The sequence below is a fragment of the Rousettus aegyptiacus genome, unplaced genomic scaffold (assembly GCF_014176215.1).
Source record: "Rousettus aegyptiacus isolate mRouAeg1 unplaced genomic scaffold, mRouAeg1.p scaffold_m13_p_9, whole genome shotgun sequence".
In the NCBI taxonomy this organism is placed as follows: domain Eukaryota; kingdom Metazoa; phylum Chordata; class Mammalia; order Chiroptera; family Pteropodidae; genus Rousettus; species Rousettus aegyptiacus.
Genome location: NW_023416312.1, coordinates 91,431,216 through 91,447,507, shown reverse-complemented (window position 1 = coordinate 91,447,507; position 16,292 = coordinate 91,431,216). Strand labels below are relative to the sequence as shown.

The window sequence follows — 16,292 nt, the reverse complement described above, 5'->3', positions numbered from 1 at the left end:
AGTGGGACTACGTCGAACTAAAAAGTCTGTGATCAAAAAAGGAAACAACCAATAAAATGAAAGGGCACTCTATGAAATGGAAAAACATATTTGCAAACTGTACATCTGATAAGATGTTAATATCCAGGAAATATCAGCAACATATACAATTCAATAGCAATAATAATAATAATAACAACAACAATAACAACAACTTTAAAAATGGCAAGGGACCTGCATAGAAAAAATTTTCCAAGAAGACATGCAAATGGCTAACAGGTACATGGATAAGTATTTAATATCTTAATCATCAGGAAAATGCTAATCAAAACCATAAGGAGATATTATCCCACACCTGTTAGGATGGCTATTATAAAAATGATAAGAGATAACAAGTATTGCAGAGGGTATGGAGAAAAGGGAACCTTTCTACATTGTTGGTAGAAATGTAAATTGGTATAGCCATTAAGGCAAACATTATGGAAGCTCCTCAAAAAGTTAAAAACAAAACTACCAATTCGGCAATTCCATTTGTGAGTGTATATCCAAAAGAAATGAAATCAATATCTCAAAGTAATATCTACATCCCCATGGTCATTTCAGCATTATTTACAATAGCCAAGCTTTGGAAACAACATGCATGTCCTTTAACAGATAAGTGAAAATTTTAAATATGTATATATTTAAAATTATATTTTAAAACCATATTAATAACTATATACTTATATAAATTATAATTATACATATACTTTTAGTCATAAAAAGGAAATTCTACCATTTGCAATCACACTGATAAACCTAGAAGACATTATGCTAAATGAAATTAGCCAGACACAGAAAGACTAAAACCTATATATGGAATTAAAATAAACTGAACTCATAGATTGAATCAAAGAGTAAAAAGTTTGTTACTAGGGGCTGGGATTGGGGAGGTAAAAGAGACAATGCTGTTCAAAGGGTCCAAACTTTTAGTTATAAGATGAATAATTTTTGGAGATCACAGCAAGGTGACTATAGTTAATAATACTGTATTATATACTTGAAATCTTCTAAGAGATCAAATCCTAAATTTTTTGCCCCCCTCCAAATGGTAACTATGTGAGATGGTAAATGTATTAATTAATCTAATTGTGGTAATCATTTCACAATGTCACAATGGACATGCATATTAAATCATCACACTGTACACCTTAAATATATTCAATTTTTATTTGTCAATTATATCAATAAAGACCGAAAAAAATTTTAAAGTCTAAACTCTTGACTCAAGTTGAGCCAATTAAAAAAAAAGCATTATTGAGAGAAATTAAGGAAGACTAAATAAATGGGAAGATATACTATGTTCATGAAGTATGCCTTAATATTGTTAAAATGTCTGTTCTCTCAAACTTAATATATAGATTCAGCACAATCTCAATCAAACATTAGGCTTTTTAAAATAGAAAATGAGAAGCTGTGTATCAAAATGCAAAGGCCCTAAAATAGCCAAAATAACCTTTACAAAGAAGTACAAAATTAGAGAACTTACACTGTATGGTCTTAAAACTTAATACAAATCTGCAGTAAAAATGACAGTATACTGCTGTCAAAAAGATAGACAAATCAATGGAACACAACTATATTCAGATAATCTATTAAAAAGCAAGAAAAGATATCCATACGATTAAATAGAAAGTGTGAAGTCATTTCAATAAAGGGTGCTGGAAGAACTAAGTAAATATGTGAAAAAAGTAAATGTTGACCTTCATCTCATACCATATCCAAAAAGTAATTCAAAATGGATCAGAAAGAACTCATTAAAAGAGATGAATAATGAAATAGCAAGCTTATGAAATAGAGCTGACCATATGGATGAAAGAATTAGTGACATCGAAGATAGAAGCCTGAAAATGATGTAGATGGAAGAAGAGAGATTTGAGAGTGAAAAAAATGAAAGAACTCTACAAGAACTATCTGAGACTATCAGGAAAAGTGATATAAGGTTAATAAGTGTACCAAAGAAGGAGAGAAAAAGAAGGCAACAGAGAGCATATTCAAATAAATAGTTGACAAGAATTTCCTAAACCGATGGAGTATCTGGAAACTTGAATCCAAGAAGCAAGCAAAACACCTAATGATCTCAATCCCAAAAGGCATCCTCCAAGACACATGATGTTAAAATGGTCAAAAACAAATGACAAGGAAAGAAATCTCAAGGCAGCCAGGGAAGAGAAAAATGGTAACTTATAAAGGAAAACCTGTTAGAATATCATTGGACTTTTCAGTACAAACCTTACAAGCTAGGAGAGAGTGGAACCAAATATTCAAACTAGTGAAATAGAAATTACCAGCCAAGAATAGTATACCCAGTAAAGTTGTCCTTTAAATGTGAAGGAGAAATACATTTTCACCCTAAGGTGCTAAATATAAACATACTGAACTCATCAATAAAAAGGCAAATTGCAGCAGATTAAATCATAAAACAAAACCCAACCATACGCTGCCTTCAGGAGACATACCTCAAATGCAAGGACAAATATAGACTCAATGGCAAAAAGTGGAAGATGATACTCCAAGCAAATAGCATCCAGAGAAAGGCAGGTGTAGCCATACTTATATCTGAAGAAATAAACTTCAAGATAAAAAAGGTATTGAGAAACAATGATGGACACTTCAAGATGATAAAAGGGACCATACACCAAGAAGACATAACAATTATTAAGATTTCTTTCCCAATCAGGGAGCACTAACATATATGAAGCGACTACTAAAAGAACTAAATGGAGAAACTGACAAAAATACAATCACAGTAGAGGATCTAAATACCCACAGTTGGCTATGGATACATCATCTAAACAGAAAATTCTTAAATGACACATTAGACCAACTGGACATGATACATGTATAGAGTCTGTCATTCTCAAACATCAGATTATACGTTCTTCTCTAGTGCACATGGGACATTAGAATATGTTGGATCACAAAGCAAGCGTTGACAATTTTAAGAAGACTGAAATCATACCAAACATATTTTCTGACCATAATGCTTTGAAACTGAAGATCAACTGCAAAAAGAAAGCGGGAAGAACCACAAATATGTGAAGATTAAACAACATGCTACTAAAGATCGACCAGGTCATAGAAGAAATACAAGGAAAGAACAAGAGATACATAGAAACAAATGAGAAAGAAAGTACAACATATTAAAATTTGGGGGGACACAGAAGAAGCAGTAATAAAAGGAAAGTTCATAACATTACAGGCCTATCTCAAGAAACAAAAATGGGCCCAAATAAACTACCCAACATTACATCTTAAAAAAAAACTAGTGAGAAAAAGAAAAGATGAGCCCAAAGTCAGCAGAGAGAAAGAAATAATAAAAATTAGAGCAGTATTAAATAACATTGAAAACAAAAAATATGGGAAAAAATTAATGCAACAAAAAGCTAGCTCTTCGAGAAGGTTAATAAAATTGATAAACCCCTGGCTAGACTCAATAAAGGAAAAAGAGAAAGGACACAAATAAAATTAGAAATGAAATAAGTTACAATGGAAGCCACTGATACACAAAGGATCATACAAGAATACTGTGAAAAATTATATGATACCAAATTTAATAACCTAGAGGAAATAGACAAGTTCTTAAAAATATAAACCTTCCTAGACTGAATCATGGAGAACTGGAAAATCTAAATAGACTGATCAGCAGTATGGTAACTGAAACAATCATCAAAAACCTCCCAAAGTAAAAGTTCAAGACCAGATGGCTTCATTAGTGAATTCTACCAAACATTCAAAGATTGAATACCTGTTCTTCTCAAACTCTACCAAAAAATGGAAGAGTCAATACTTCTAAACTCATTTTATGAGGTCAGCATTACCTTGATACCAAAACCTAGTAAGGATAATATGCAAAAAAAGAAAAGATAGACCAGTATCTTTTATGAACACAGATGCAAAACTCCTTAACAAAATACTAGCAAAATGAAAAGAACAGCACATTAAAGATATTATACACCATGATCAAGTGGGCTTTACCCCAGGGGCACAGGGATGGTTCAACATATTAATAGATGCAGAAAGAGCATTTGATAAAATACAGCATCCATTTATAATTAAAATATTTAATAAAAAATACTTAATAAAATGAGTATAGAAGTAAAGTACCTCAAAATAATAAAGGCCATGTACAACAAACCTTCAGCTAACATCATACTTAATGGTGAAATACTAAAAATCTTCTAAGATGAGGAACAAGACAAGGCTGTCTACTATTGGTACTATTATTCAATATAGTATTGGAAGTTCTAGCTAGAGTAATCAGGCAAGAGAAAGAAATAAAAGGCATCCAAGGGGGGAATAAAGAGGTCAAATTGTCATTTTTTTGCAGATTACATGATTCTCTATACAGAAAAATCAACACTCCACTAAAAAAATATTAGAAATAATAAATAAATACAGTAAGGTTTTAGGATACAAAATCAATATACAAAAATCTGTAGCATTTCTATACTAAAATAATGAACATTTATTTTCATTTTTTTTTCAGGCAAGGGAACCCTGGTCGACCTCACAGATTGCAAGGACCTTGTCAGTTTACAATCCCTTATTTTTTTTATTTTTTTACACCTACAGCACCTGGTCTTCCTAGGTGGTCTCCCATCCAAGGACTAACCAGGCCCCACCCTGCTTAGCTTCTGAGATCAAACGGGATCAGGCTTGTTCAGGGTGGCATGGCCATAGACTAATAATGAACATTTAGAAAAAAATGAAAGAAAATTTCTTTTACAGTTGCAACAAAAAGAATAAAATACCTAAAAATAAACCTAATAAAACACGTGAAAGACCTGTACACTGAAAACTATAAGACATTATTAAAAGAATTTTAAGACGACGCAAAGAAATGGAAAGATGTTCCATGTTCTTAGAAGAATCAACACAGTTAAAATGACCTTATTACCTAAAGCATTATACATATTTAATATAATCCCCATCAAAATGCCAATGGCATTTTTTAAAATAGAAAAAGAAAATCATCAGATTTGTATGCAATCATAAAGATCCAGAATTTCCAAAGTCATCCTGAGAAAAAGTGGGAGATATCACTGTGCCTGACTTCAGATTATACTACAAAGGAACAATAATGAAAACAGCATGGTATTGGCAGAAAAGCAGACACACAGACCAATTAAACAGTATTGAGAGTCCATAAATAAACCCCCATATAAATAGGCAAATATTTTTTGCCAAAAGAGCCAAAAATGTACAATGGAGAAAGGAGTTTCCTCAGTAAATGATGTTAGGAAAATAGAAAAGCCACATACAAAAGAATAAAACTAGATAGTTGTCTATTACCACACACCAAAATTAACTCAAAATGGATTTGGGACCTAATTATAGGTCCTGAAATCATTAATTACAGAGAAGAAAACATAGGTACCAACTCAAGGACCTTGAGAATAGAGAGGATTTTATGAATTTGACCTAAAGGGCAAGGGAAGTAAAAGCTAAAATAAATGTATGGGACTACATCAAACTAAAACATTTCTGCACAGCAAAAGAAACTATCAACAAGGTAAAGAGACAAGCATCCGAATGGGAGAATAGGTTTGTAAACAATGCCTAGAGTAAAGGCCTAATATCCAAAAAATATAAAGAATTCATACAACTCATAATAAAAAAACAATCTAATTTTAAAAATTACATTTATACAATGAAATGTTACTCAGCCATAAGAAAAGATGAAATACTGCCATTTGCAACATGGATGAATCTTCAGATTATCATGCTAAGTGAGATATGTCAGATGAAAAATGTCGAAAACCATATGATTTCACTCATATGTGGGATATAAAACTGAAACAAAAAACAAACATGACAGACAAGCAGACTCATAGACACAGACAACAGCTTAGTGGTTACCAGATGGAAGGGGAGAAGGGGGAGGTAGATAGAAGTAAAGTGGGTTAAATATTTCGTGATGAAAGGAAATTTAACTTTGGGTGGTTAACACACAATGGAATATGCATATGATGTATTGTTGATTTCTACACTTGAAACTTTTTGATTAAAAAATATGATCAGAGACTGAAACTAAATAATTAACAGGCTGATAGAAAACATAAGCAACTATTCTCAGTGAGGACAAGAAAAACACTAACTATGAATGAAAAGAATAATACACTTCAGTTTACCAAAGAATAAAAAAAAATATATAGATAAAACATGAATTGAAAGATTTACCAAAAATACAGATTACATAGATGATGCAGATAGTTAGATAGATAGATAGATGATTGATTGATTGATTGATAGACAGATAATGATAACAATGATGGTGATGATGATGATAATATATGATAGTAAATGGATGGATGGTGAAGATGATAAATAACTTATATTTTGAATATATAAAGGACTCTTATAACTTAAAAATAATACTAACAATAGAGGGATTGTTGGATCGTATGGTAGATCATTTCTTAGTTCTTTAAGGAAGCTCCATACTATTTTCCATAGTGACTGTCGCAATTTGCAGTCCCACCAGCAGTGTATGAGGGTTCCTTTTTCTCTACATCCTCTCCTACACTTGTTATTACTTAGCTTGTTGATTATAGCTATTCTAACAGCTGTGAGATGGTATCTCATTGTGGTTTTGATTTTCATTTCCCTAATACCTAGCGATGTTGAGCATCCTTTCATATAATAGCCATTTGTATGTCCTCTAGGGAGAAATGTCTGTTCACATCCTCTGCCCAGTTTTTGATTGGATCGTTTATTTTTGTTGTTGTTATTGAGTCGTATGAGTTCTTTGTATATTTTGGATATTAGGCCCTTATTGGAGACGTTCCTTGCAAATATATTTCCCAGTCAGATGGTTGTCTCTTTACCTTGTTTATAGTTTCTTTTGCTGACCAGAAGCTTTTTAGTGTGATGTAGTTCCATTCACTCATTTTTGGTTTTACTTCCCTTGCTTCGAGGTCAAATTCATAAAATCCTCTTCAAGGTCTTTGAGTTTAGTTCCTATGTTTTCTCCTATGTTTTTATTGATTCTAGTCTTATATTCAGGTCCTTAATCCATTTTGAGTTAATTTTAGTGTGCGGTGAGAGACAACAGTCTAGTTTCATTCTTTTACAGGTGGCTTTCCAATTTTCCCAGCACTATTTATTGAAGAGGCTTTCCTTTCTCCACTGCATGTTTTTGGATTTTTTGTTGGAAATTATTCACCCATATAAATATGGGTTTACTTTTGGGCTCTCGATTCTGTTCCACTGATCCCTGTGTCTATTTTTCTGCCAATACCATGTCATTTTGATTACTGTCATTTTGTAGTATAATTTGAAATCAGACAAAGTGATGCCTCCAGCCTCATTCTTTTTTCTCAGGATGGGATTTTGATAGAGATTGCATTAAATCTGTATAATGCTTTAGGTACTAAGGTCATTTTAACTATGTTGATTCTTCCAATCCAAGAACACAGAGTATCTTTCCATTTCTTTGTGTCTTCTTCAATTTCTTTTAATGGGATCTTATAGTTTTCATTATATAGGTCTTTCACGTGTTTCATTAGATTTATTCCCAGGTATTTTATTCTTTTTTGTTGCAATTGCAACAGAATTATTATTTTTTCACTTCTTTTTCTGACACTTCGTTGTTACTGTATAGGAATGCCATAGATTTTTAAATGTTGATTTTGTATACAGAAACTTTCTGTATTTGCTTATTGCTTTAGTAGTGTTCTTGTGGAGTCCTTAGGGTTTTCTATATAGAGAATCCTATCATCCACAAATAGTGACAGTTTGACTTCTTTGTTTCCTATTTGGTTGCCGTTTATATATTTCTCTTGCCTGATTGCACTCACTAGGACCTCCAATGTTATATTGAATAACAGTGGCAATAGTGGACAGCCTTGCCTCGTTCCTGATCTTAGAGGGAAGGATTTTAGTTTTTCACCATTCAGCATAATGTTGGTTGAGGGCTTGTCAAATATAGTCTTTATTATATTCAGATAACTTCTTTCTATATTGATTTTGTTAAGTGTTTTGATCATAAATCAGTGCTTTATCTTTTCAAAGGCTTTTTCTGATCTATTGATATGATCATGTGATTCATATTTTATAATTTATGTGGTGTATCACATTAATTGATGTGCATACATTGAACCATCCCTGTGCCCCTGGGATGAAGCCGACTCGATCGTGGTGTATAATTCTTTTAATATGTTGCTGTATTCGGTCGCTAGTATCATATATATATATATTTAGAATTTTTGCATTTGTGTTCATTATAGATATTGGTCTATAGTTTGTGTGTGTGTGTGTTATCTTTACCAGGTTTTGGAATCAAGGTAATATTTCCTCATAAAATGAGTTGGGAAGTATTGCCTCCTCTCTGATTTTTTTGGAGAGTTTGAGGAGAATAGGTGTTAAATCTTCTTTGAATGTTTGGTAAAATTCACTGGTGAAGCCATCTGGTCCTGGACTTTTAGTTTTAGGTAGGTTTTTGATGATCGTTTCAATTTCCATACTGCTGATCAATCTATTTAGATTTTTCCAGTTCTTCTTGATTCAGTCTAGGAAGGTTGTATTTTTCTAAGTACTGGTCTATTTCTTCTAGGTTAGTAATTTGGTGTTATATACTTTTTCATAGTATTCTCGTATGATCCTTTGTATTTCTGCAGTGTCTGTCATAATTTCCCTCTTTCATCCCAATTTGTTTATTTGTGTCCTTTCTCTTTTTTCTTTAGTGAGTATAGCCAGGGGTTCGTCAATTTTATTAACCTTCTCAATGAACCAGCTCTTTTTGCATTTATTTTTTCTATCGTATTTTTGTTTTCAATTCATTTATTTATGTTCTAATTTTGATTATTTCTGTCCTTCTGCTGACTTTAGGCCTCATTTGTTCTTCCTTTTCTAGTTTTTTAAGATGAAGCATCAGGTTGTTTATTTGGGCTCGTTATTGTTTTTGCAGATAGGCCTGTAATGATATGAACTCTCCTCTTATGACTGCTTTTTCGTGTCCCACAAATTTTGATATGTTGTGCTATCATGATCAATCATTTCTATGCATTTCTTGATCTCTCTTTTTATTTCTTCTCTGATGCAGTTATTCTTCAGTAGTATGGTATTTAACCTATGTATTTATGATTCATTCCAATTTATTTTTATAGCTGGTCTCTAGTTTCAAAGCATTATGATCAGAGAATATAGTTGGTGTGATTTCAACCCTCTTATATTTGTTGAGACTATCTCTGTGTCCCAGTATGTGGTCTATTCTTGAGAATGTTCCATGTGCAGTAGAGAAGAATATGTACGCAGCTGTTTTGGGATGGAAGGATCTGTAAATGTCAATTATGTCCAGTTGGTCTAATGTGTCATTTAAGGATGTTATTTCTTTATTGATTTTGTTTGGACGATCTGTCCATATCCAACGGTGGGGTATTTAGGTCCCCTACTTTGATAGTGTTTTGGTCTGTTTCTCCCTTTACTTCTGTTAGTAATTGCTTTATATATTTTGGGGCTCCCTGATTGGGAGCATAGATATTAGTAAGTGTTGTCTTTTTGGTGAATGATTCCCTTTATCATTATTAAGTGTCCCTCAGTATCTTTCTTTAGATTTTTTATTTTGAAGTCTATTTCATCTGATATTAGTTCCGCTACTTCCCTTTTTCTCTGAATGCCATTTGCTTGAAATATCATTTTCCACCCTGTCATTGAGTCTATATTTGTCTTTGGAACTGAGATATGTCTTCTGGAGGCAGCATATGGTTGGGTTTTGTTTTTTGATCCAATCTGCAACTCTGTGCCTTTTTTATGGTGAATTCAGTCCATTTACATTTAAGGTGATTATTGAAATATGAAGTCTTCTTATAGCCATTTTATCTTTTGTTTTCTGGTAGCTCGATGTTTCCATTGCTTCCTTGTCCTTGTGTTTCTGTTTTCTTTATTTTGGTTGGCTTTTGTGGGTTTTCCCTCTCGTCCTTCTTGTTTTAAGTTATATACTTTGGTTCTGAATCATTGGCATGTGGTTACCATTATGAATATGTAAAAGATAGTTATAATAAAGGATAGTATATATATATGTGTGTGTGTGTGTGTGTGTATGTGTGTGTGTATGTATATACTTTGTGTGTATGTGTGTATGTGTGTGTATATACATACACACACACACACATATATATATACATATATGTATATATATGTATATAGTCATCCCTTTTCTTCTGCATGCACCTTATCTCCATTCCCCTTTGCGAATTTTGACCTTTGAATTCTCCCCTTTTCAGTCATTGTTGTTTCAATTTGTCCCTATGTATGCTGATTGTTCAGTACTATCTTGCTATAGCAAATCTCTTCTTATTTTTAAGCTTATAATACCCTGTTCCTAGTAAGGGTTGCACTCCTCTGCTTCTATAAGCCTGCTGGTCATCTTACTCCTAATTATGTATTTTTTGTCCCTCAATTTTTGTATATCTGGAAATGTCTTAATTTCTCCTTCATATCTAAAGGAGAGCTTAGCTGGATACATTATTCCTTTCATTTAATAGTTTGAATATTTGATTCCACTCTTTTCTACCTTGTAAGGTTTGTGCTGAGAAGTCCGACCATAATCTAATGGATTTTCCTTTATAGGTTATCGCCTTTTTTTCCTTGGCTACCCTGAGAATTCTGTCTTTGTAGTTGAGTTTTGATAGTTTTAATAAAATGTTTCTTGGGGAAGGCCTTTTTGGGGTGAGATAATTGGGTATTCGGTTGACTTCTTGAATTCTGAGCTCCAGCTCGTTCCTTAGATTTGGGAAATTCTCATCAACTACTTGTGTGAAAATGTTTTCTAATCCCTGACTTTTTCTCCCCTTTGATAATGCCCTTTATTCTTATGTTTCTTCTCGATTGTATCAGCCAGCTAGCTCTTATATTTCTCTTTCAGTATTTTTTATTCTTCAGTTTCTCTCTTCTTCTTTCTATTTCTAGATTTCTGTCTTCGATATCACTGATTCTTTCCTCCATTTGGTTGTCTCTATTTCTCAAGTTCGTTATTTCATTTTTCAACTCTTGCAGTGTGTTATCTCCAGAAGGTCTATTCAGTTCTTTTTGAGGGTTTCAGTCTCCTTACTAAAGAACTCATTCTGCTCATCTAGTTGTTTTTTAAATTCTTGAAATTTTTGATATGATTTGTTTCAGATTTCATTGAGTTTTTCAGATGCACCATCCTAAATTCTCTGTCATTTAAGTTGCATATTTCTCTGTCTATACGCTTAATTTCTGGAGATTTTTCTCTTTCTGAGATGCCTTGTTGCCTTGGTTGTTCACGGTTTTTAATGGACTGTTTCTCTGCCTGGGCATTAATGGAAGTGTATTCTGGTTTGTTTGTTTGTTTGTTTCTTTTGCCATAAAGAAGATTTATCATGTAATGCCCCCTAGCTTGTTGCAAAGAAGGTGTTTTTCTTTTTGTTTCCAGTAGGTGGCGTCTAAGCCTCTTGGATTGCTGCTTTATATAAAGTCTTAATGTCTCTTTTTTCCTTATAGATGATTAATCATGCTCACTACCTTCAGTCTCAGTTCCTGTCAGTATTAGCAACAATTTCAGTTGATTTTGCTTAGATTCCCCTGGTGCTCCATGGTGTTCGGTCTTGGAGGGTATGAGGGATGGGGCCATCTGGCTTGGAGGCTGGGAGGCTGCAGCTCAGTCTTTGTTTGCAACCACGGTGGGTACAAATCAACTATTGTTTCTCTGCCGACCACTTCTCTGCTTTCTTCCCTGATGACTGGGTCCTGCTACTGTCAGCAGGGAACTCAGAAACTCTCCCAGGCAGAGGTGTTCAGGAAAATCGCTGCTCTTTCTACCCTCCCCCTCCTCCTACAGGTATCTCCTGCGGCTGCAAGAGGCAGCTTCTTTATTTCTCCCAGTCCACCACCTGACACTTGGGATCCTGACCTGTGGTAGCTCTTATTTGCAGATCCCACGCTCAGACAAGCTGATGTGCAGTTTGGGTGTTTTTTGTTGTTTTAGATGTTCAGCTTATCATTGTTTCAAGGGGAAAGATCTGGGGACATCACTCACCTGTATGACCATTTTTTGGATTACATTGATTTTAAAATTGGGCACCAACCTTACATAGCTGGAATGAATCACATTTGATCATAGAGTATAATCCTTTTTATATATTGCTGAATTCTATTTGTGAATCTTTTAGAATATTTGCCTAGGTTTATGAGTGACATAGGTCCGTGTTATTATTTTTTTTAATGCCTTTGCATGTCATTAGTATAGAGGTAATAAATTATCTCATTAAATGACTTGAGAAGTATTCCCTTCTTTTCTACTTTCTGGAAAAAATTGTATAAAATTGGTGTTAATTCTTCAAATGATTAAGTACAATTTTTCCTCTGAAACTGTTTATGCCTGATTACTTTTTTGAAGTGTTTATATTATGAATTCAAATATTTTAATGGTAATAACACTATTCTGATTGTTTATTTAACCTTGATTTATTTTTTATAATTTGGGTTTGAAATGAATTGGCTCACATCTTCTTAATCAAATTTATTAGTATATTTTTCATAATATCCCTTTCAGTGGCTAATAGGATGCATACTGATAATCCCATTTCATTCTTGATGTTGATAATGTGTATCTTTTGTATCTTTGTCAGTCTTGAAAGAAGTTTGTCAATTTACTGGATTTGTTTTGGAAGACTCATGTTTTTGTTTTACTAATTCTATCTATTGTTTTCCTGTCTTTGATTTTACTGACTTATGCTCTTTACATTTGTTTATTTCCTTTCTTCTACTAAATTTGAGTTTAGTTTGTTCTTTATTTCCTAGTTTCTTGGATTAAAAACTTAAATTGCTATAATGAGACACTTTCTCATTTGTAATATAAACATTTACTTTTATACACTTCCTTGTCAGCACTGATTTAGCAGCATCTCAGTTATATTTATATTATATTTTCATTTTCATTCAGCTCTAGATTTTTTACATTTATTTTAAGACTTACTTACTGACCCATGTACTCTTTAAGAAGTGTGTCATTTAATTTCTAACTTTAGTGGTCTTTTTGTTAGTGACTCTTAGTTTGATTCCATTACAGCCAGAGAACATACTCTGTATGATTTCAATGACTTTTACCTCATTGAGGTTTCTTTTATGGCCCAGGGTATGATCTACCTTGGAGAATATTCCACGGGCACTTGAAAGAGACATGTGTATTCTGCTGGTGTTAGTTAGAGTGTTCTCTATTTTTCTATTAGGACTTGTTAGTTAATAATGTTCAGATCAGCTATATCCTTGTTGATTTTTTGTCCACTAGTTCTACCAATTGCTAAGAAAGGTATATTGAAGTTTCCAACTTAATTGTGAATTTCTCCATTTCTTTTTTCAATCTATAATTTTTTAGTTTGTGTATTTTGAAGCTCTCTGATGTATACACATTTAAGACATATGTCTTCCTTGTGAATTGGACATTTTATCACTATGCAATGTCCCGCTCTCTCTGGAATTTTATTTGCTCTGAAGTCTACTTTATATCTGTTATTACTATAGCCACTCCTGCTTTCTTTAATTCATGATTAAATAGTATATCTTTTCATCCTTTTTTTTCATCCTATGCATGTTGTCTAATTTGAATTAAGATTTTTGTGAACAGAATGTATCTGGATTGTATTTTTATCTACTCTATCAATCTCTCCCTTTTACTGTATTTAAACTATTTATTTTTAAGATAATTTTGTATAACCTTAGACAAGTTTGTCATGTTATTATTTGTTTTCCATTTGTTTCCTCTGTCTTGTTTTCTGTTTTTTTGTCATTATTTGTGGACTATTTAACCATTTTCTAGGATTTCAATATAATTTATTTATAGTATGTTGGAATTTATGACTTCGTATAGTTATATTAGTGGTTGCTCTGGGTACTACAATATTCATATGTGACTTGTCACAGACTACTAGGTATCAACCTTTTACCACTTCGAGTAAAATGTAGAAACCTTATTTCTGTTCAAATTCCTTTACCTTTCATACTTTTTTAGTAAATTTATTGGGGTGACATTGGTTAGTAAAGTTATATAGATTTCAAATGTATAGTTCGATAATATATTATACATATATTGCATTGTGTGTTAACCACCCAAAGTTAAATTTCCTTCCATCACCTTATATTTGAACCCTGTTATCCTTATCAACCTCCTCTCCTCCCTCCCCATATTCTCTTTGGTAACCACTAAACTGTTATCCGTGTCCATGAGTTTCCATTTGTTTGGCCGCTTCTTGTTTCCAGTGTTATATCACACATATGAATTAAATCATATGGTTCTCAACTTTTTCTGTCTGACTTATTTTACTTAGCATGATCCATCCATGTTGTCACAAATGGCAGTATTTCATCTTTTCTTAGGGCTGACTAATATTCCATAAATATTATCATCATGAGTACCAAATGGTATTATAATTTTTGCTTTGATCATTACATTAGGTCAAAAAACTCATGAGGAGAAGGAAAGTCTATTGTATTTATTTATCCATATTTCTACTTTTTCTCTTGTTCTTCCTTCCTGATCTTAGGTGATTCCTTATTTTATCATTTTCTTTCAATTTAAATAATTTCCCTTAGCCATTCTTTAAGGTTAGTTCTACTAGCAACATATTTTTCTAGTTTTTCTTTTCTGTGAATGTCCACTTTCCCCCTTCGTCCTAAAGAATAGTTTCTCCACTATAGAATTTGTAGGCAAAAGTTCTTTCTGTCTCGCAATTGAAAAATGTTTTATTCTTCTGGCCTCCATAATTTCAAATAAGAAATTCACTGGTGTCCCTCTATAGGTAATGTGTTATTTCTCTCTCATTGCTTGCAAGATATTTTTCTGTCTGTATTTTTCAGTTTAATTATGATGTACTCACACAACGCCCTGAACTTCCTTTATCACAACACTGCTCATACTACATCATTATTGGCAATATACTCATCTATATCTCCCATGAAGCATTAAAACAACACAGACCAGTTCTATCCTGCTCATCATGTTATTCCTAATACCTTGCATAGCCTCTGACATATATATTCTCAATAGATATTTGGAAATGAATAAATAACTGAACTGAAGTAAATGCAATACTGATTAGTGGATATGGCCTGAAAGATGAATGGTGGCTATTAAATACCCTCAATTTTCATGAGGTGGCTTCGGTCATTCTAAAGTTTCAGGCAAAGGCCCACAGCACCAACTGAGGCATAGTCGTTAACATTTCTGAGACTGAGAATCACACTGAAGGCATAATTATCCCTCAAGCTTTCCATGAAGATTATCTCACCCCACACTAAGACCATAAAAGTTTGCCCAACTTAGATTGAAATAACTTTGGCCTAGCAGTCACAGAGACATTGGTTTAAATCTCAGCTCCAACACTTCCTAGTTGTATGAGATTGAACAAGTCACTTAATTTCTCAAATCCCAGATTTCTTTGTGCTTTAATACCTACCTCCAATGGATGCAGGAGATCAAAAGAGAAATTCTATGCAAAAAGACCTAGTGCACTCCCAAGTATACAATATGTACTCAATAAAAATTTCCACAATAATTGTTCAGGGAGAAAACATAAGTAAGATTTGCTCTCTTCCTTTGAGAAGTTAATATGTCACTGGAAATAAATCATTACAACTCAATAAGAGTAAATGAGTATACAATATTCTAGAGGATCACAAATGAGATACTAATTTCCTGGCAAGAACACATGAAAGAAGAGATATTTGAGATGGATGATGAAAGATGAGAAGATGTGAGGAGATAAATAAAAAGGTTAGTAGGAAATTAGGGGTAGGCATTTCAAGAAGTATATACAAAAACAAAGAGGTATGCCAGAGCATGGAACATTTAAGGAAAGGTAAATTGATATGATTGTAGTCAGTAGTGAGGATTGGATGGCAAAGCAGACTAGCAGATGTTGCATTATAAATGGTCTTGTATGACCTGCTAAAGGTTTTTTAAGTAGGGGCATGTATAATTAGATGTGTTCTAGTATGTCAATTCTTGCAACTATGTAGAAGACTAACTAGAGGAGAGAGCTATTAGAGGTATGGAAACAAGTAAGTTTGGAATACGTTGCATTAATATGAGCCATAAATTATAAAGTCTAAACTAATGTGGTAACAGAGAAAAGAGAGTAAGAAACAGATTTAGGAGATAGTTAATAGGACAGGATTTGGTGACTGTGGTAGAACAGAACAAAGGGCCCCCAAAGACGTCTATGTCCCAAGCCCCAGAACCTGTGAATTTGTTATCTTAAATGGCACAAGGGAATTAAGGTTTCCAATGGAATGAAGGTTTCAAATCAGCTGAA

The 16,292-nt window shown here is 33.1% G+C and overlaps 1 long non-coding RNA gene and 1 pseudogene across 1 annotated transcript in view; both read right to left on the bottom strand.

The window, feature by feature from the left end:
• The window catches only part of LOC107501726, a 108,153-nt gene that overhangs the window by 29,499 nt on the left and 62,362 nt on the right, over nucleotides 1-16,292 (bottom strand). The gene's annotated exons all lie outside the window — the stretch shown is intronic.
• On the bottom strand, nucleotides 4,585-4,703 carry LOC118608480 (annotated as a pseudogene).